This window comes from Aquila chrysaetos, chromosome 6, assembly GCF_900496995.4.
Source record: "Aquila chrysaetos chrysaetos chromosome 6, bAquChr1.4, whole genome shotgun sequence".
Lineage (NCBI taxonomy): Eukaryota > Metazoa > Chordata > Aves > Accipitriformes > Accipitridae > Aquila > Aquila chrysaetos.
Genome location: NC_044009.1, coordinates 37,405,392 through 37,410,727, shown reverse-complemented (window position 1 = coordinate 37,410,727; position 5,336 = coordinate 37,405,392).

Here is a 5,336-nt window from a genome sequence, read left to right as displayed (position 1 = left end):
GAAGAGTGTTGCTCTCATGCTTCTACTTGACTTTGTGTTAAAAACAGTGCTGTGGGATGGACACAGTCATTCTATGCTGATAATTGATTACAAGTCATTATCTTTGAAGACCCACTTTAAAATGTGTCTGAAATGGGTCTCAGTTTTACCTCTTGTTAACCTGTGCCTATCCAGAACTGTCAGATCTCTGGGCCCTGGGTTCTTCTTTGGTTTTACTTCATAGTGCACAAATGAAAACTTTTGATTTAATTTCACTCGTTGGGTATCTGTTTGGCTTTAGCCCCAAGGATCTGTAAGGAGGGACAGGCTTCCATACCAAAATAGGAAGTACCTTTAACTCTACAAATATGGTCTGTGTGTCTGTGACTTGGAGCTGCTATTTACAGCTGTGCTGGGAAGATTTCTTACAACCCCTAAGTACTTCAGACATGTCTCTGATAACTCAAAGGAGAATCCACCAATACAGTTCTTTGAGGTGTCTAAATATTAAATGATACCCTCGGTGCTCTCCTACACAGTCTTAGTACAGTGCTACTCTCCTGCTAGCACAGGGCAAACACTTACTTAACATTTTCTTTCTTCTAAGAAGGAGACGTGGATCTTTAGAAAACCCAAATGAAATTCATAGCAGAGGTCTAGCACAGCTTCAGTGTAACAGCTCTTTGAGCCAAAAGGCTACCTGCAGGTGATTTCCTCAAACTGGCAGTGCCATGTCCAACACAACAGCTAGAAATACCAGGAAGGTGCTTTTGGTGTGATTCCTGCTGCAAACATTGCCAAGGGAACAGGATTCCCTGCGCGACAGATGTATGTTGGGGACTTCCCACCTCCAGTGAAGAACCTGGTGAAGGACATGCAGCTTCCTGGTGTGGCAGGGTGGGATGGAGGTAGTGGGCCCAGAGAATTAGCTCATTAGCCTTTGCAGTTCTCACCTTTCAGGTACAAGGTAATCATTTTGTAAGATAATGGTTAGCAGTGGGAGAGACTCCTATTGAAGACCTTTGCACCAAGCAAAACACCTGTACGGCTGCACCATGTATTTCACTAGCGGAAGAGAAGGTGCTAATTCTGTCTGCTGACTTACCCATCCCATTCAGTTTCTTTGAGAACTGAAACAACCACAGCATGAACTGTGCTTTTAACCACAATTAGTCTCTTGAATTCACCCTTCTAATCCTTCAGGCCAGTGCTTTGAATCCGGAGGCTGGGATCCTGCAACTCCTCACTCTGAGACTATTAGCAGTGACTGCTCCATGGATCCATGTGGCCACCCCATGCATACCTTTTCGAAGCTGCAACCACTAGTTAAGAAAAGTCATTCCATCTGCTCTTGTACACTGAAGCATGCAATTACACTAGCATTTAAGGAGAAAATAATTATGCACAGCCCGCATTCCTGCACTGTGATGGACACAATTTTGCTCAAAACTTATGCAAACCCTTTTTGTCCCAGGCAGTGAATTACTGTGAGACTAGTGCCCTTCCTGCTTCTTTCCAAAGACTTGTCGATATGGAGGCAGTTAGATTAACGTGGATTCATATCTGAGTAGATTAGTCCATCCAAATTCATTCCCTGTATGGAAATGAGAACTCAGAAAAAAGAGAGAGGTTGAAGCAAATTCATGGGGCTAATCCACTTAGAAATGCAACTTTTCAATTAATTTGGTGAATTAGAAGGGACATCATGTTTGCTTATCTTAACTACTAAAGCATGATTTCTCTTCCAACAGGCAGCCACTTAATGATGAGGGAGGGTTTGTGGTTGTGTGTTTGATCAGGGTGAATTGCCAGGGGGTTCAAAAAGCTCCCTAAGCATCCTTTCACATAAACAGGTGAAGTGTGACTGCATGTGACCAAGCAGCCCAGAGGAACAAGGCTTGAGGGGCTCTTGTGGAGCCCTCTTGGTCACCCAGTTCCAATAACATTCAGTCTTCTTAATTTCTCATCATTACGTGGTAGCTGAAGTCTGCCAGAATGCATTAAAATAAAGAGAATGCCTGAGTTAGGCCAACAATGCCTTTGTCCCCATGTTAAAAAAATGCCCTTGCTTCTAGTGTGCTACAACATAAAACCTTCCCCCCAAAATAGAGCAGCTAAAATCCATTGTGGTTTTCATCCACTGAAATTAGGTATGCCATGGATGAATTTGACCTGGAGCCCTCTAAGGTAAAAAGTTTATGCCCAGGTGTGATCTGCCTATCCTAGGGCTCCTTTTCCAACCATTTCATCCAGCTGGAAATTTAACTTCACAACATTAAAAAGGCTAACTACTGAATTTGATAGTACATTCTGCCTGGCAAATAGGATAAAAACCCACCTCCCAGGCAACATGTTCCCTCAGGGCTTGGTTTATTACAAGTTCCTCCATCAGTAATGTATATTAAGACCAATGTATTTCAAGGTGCCTTTGACTATCTCCATATGTACGCCAAATTCTTTCTGCTCCTACAGTGATAAGGGAAGTGAATCAATTATTTCTACTACAAAATAACAGCAAACTGTCTCATTGTGATATAACACAAATACAGCTTAATTTATTCTACCCCGGTTATCTGAATCACCTGCAGTTGTGATTCTAACAACCCCAAATATCGTAAGTAAACTGAATGGCTTTGACAGTGTCAGTGCTGGGCATGAATCCAACAGCTCCTGGGGTAGTCAGCCTAAGGAAAGCATGCCTTTTACTCATTCTTTCTTTCTAAAACACATTACTTGTCTTAAACTATGGAAGTGTCAGCTTCTAATGTCTTTCACTATGATGTATTTAAATATATTGTAGCGAGCTGCTTTTATAATTACAGGCAATTGCTAGAATATCCTTCCATCATAAGGGAGAGTTTCCTTAACACTTTAACCATGTAAAAGTTGCATGCAGAATTAATAAACACAAGCAATTTTAACCTTCATTAATTTATTCAGATGAGCTCTCCTGTGACTTAAGAAATGAGCAGAAATAATTCCTAGTATCTGCATGTAGTAATAAAAAAGTGAAATATTTAATATAGTAAGCAGTATCATCCCAGGGCACATGTAGTCATTGCTAAATGACATCTCAGTTCTCACCAAATATGTATTGGTAGAGCTACCTTTAATGACTCAAAGCAGGTAATAATACTGACTCCTCTACAATGTGATTACACACTGATGAACTCTAATATTGAAACAGGCTCTAAGGCAAAAGTTTCATGTGGTGGTGGTGACTTCAGCCAGCCCCACAATTACAGCAGGATTGCTCAGAGGCTCCAAACCCACCCTAAAATCAAGTCTCTTGATGGCTAAATTTGCCATTTATTTCAATAGAAAATTATAAAAATTTGAATGTCTGCCTTGCCTAATACAAAAAACCCACAGAAATCAGCATTTGTCATCTTGATGACTCTCTTCCCTCCAAGGAATTCCTGCAAAAAATTACTGACAGGGAAAACTTGAAATTATTCTTCCCCTGCCCCTACATCTGACACTGTCATGTATCTGCTAGTGTCATGGGTTAGCATCAATTTATACAAATAAAACCCAAACTTAATCCCTTCTTCTTTCCTCTCAAATAGCAGCTCCCTCTTTCACACTGCTGCTTTGTATCCCAAAGCTGTACAAACTGGGAACTCACAAGAATTAAAAGCTTTAAAACAAGACATCCCATCCTCCATGTTGCAATGCTCCATTTTAAAAGTGCATTAAGGCTGATACTTCTCTAAAGATCCAAACTTCCATCCCTTCAGTCTGATTTCAATCTGCTTCCAGGTGCAGGCAAATAGGGATTTAAAATGGGATCCTCTCTTCCAGCTCAGAAAGAGCCTTGTTCGGCAGCTGAAGACTCTCCCCATCCTCTCCCGCAGTCCGGTTGGATGGATAAGGAACAAATCCTGTGCTTTGAGGATTAAATTGGACCATTAACCAGCACACGTGTGTGCCTGCATGCCTATGTGCATGATGCTGGGCGGGGGGGGGGGGGGGGGGGAGGATGAAGCAGGGAGGATGCTAACGGCTTATCCTTGTGCTTCCGCAGAGCAAATCCTTCACATATTGAGTTATCCTGGCTAGCTTGTCCAGAACAATCCCGCTGCATGAAAGCGCTTTCCAGGGATACTGAAAACACTGCTAGACTGCTAAGGGCTGCAAACAAAGATTTACTGCACAGAGAGAGGTGAGAGAGAGGGGAAAACTCTGAAATGAAGAGCATGGGAAGAACAAGATGGATGAGATTCTGCTTCTGCAATAACCCATTCTGAAATAGCCAAAACAAGACTTCTGGGCAAAATGTTGTTGTTTTGCTGTGTCCTATAACACAGTCTGCGTTTTCCCCCAGTTTCCAAGGTGCCGTTTCATTTTATTGGCATCTACTTTGTACTTACTACCTCTTCCTAAAACACTGGCTTTAACTTTTTTCCAAGCACTGTTTGATACTCTCTTGCTGGGCTCTTGCTTTCCCCAAAACAAGCATATCTGACGTGAAGTCTCTGGGCCTCTCCAGGAACCCAGGCGCTCTGGAGTTCAGTTGAGCCAAACTATTTCTATTAATTTTAAAAGCAATCAGGCCCTACACTGCTGACACTCCTCTAAAATGTAATAAAGAAATCATCTGTTTTAACAGATTTAACAACTAATCCAGAAAAGTTGCGAGAGTTATTTCAAGACTAGAAATATGTGTCAGGTTTTCAATTACTTAGCAGCGGGAAATATTTCACCTCCCATACTACTAGGCTGAGTGGCCCTCGCATCGCCTTCTTCAGAAATCCTTTGGCTAATCCATGGATTTAGAACTCATGAAAACATCATCCTAAGCAGAAACCCAGATTAATAGATTTTAAATGTAGGAAGAAATTTTTAAATCTACCTTCCAAAAAAAGTGCAATGTAAAAGTATATATATATGTATTTATTGTTTAATTTCTGCCATACGTGTATGCAGAAATTCCTCTGCAGTTTGGCGGTGCTTGCTGGGTGCACGCTACCTGATTCTGCAGGCTGCAGTGCTTCCTCTGTAGATGACTGGGATCATGTTGCCCTCCAGTGGCTGAACTGAAAAACGGGGAAAAAAAGCTCATTGCAGTATTTTTCTTCCGTCTTAGAAATGCATCCAAAGTCTGCATACCATGAAAGTGCAATGGCAAACACTAAGAAGTTATATCATGCCAACTTTTAATACATTCATATAAAATTAATCCCTCCCCCTTCCTTATAGGTATGCAATCTGAAGCAATCTTCAATCACAGGAGTTCATGCTATTCTTTCTCTGGCATGCCAAGCTTATATAGTGGGGCATGTGAAAGCATTTAATAAGAAGCCAATCCAGCATTTTGTTTTGCCCTTATATTTCAAAGTGTGGCCAAAACCCAT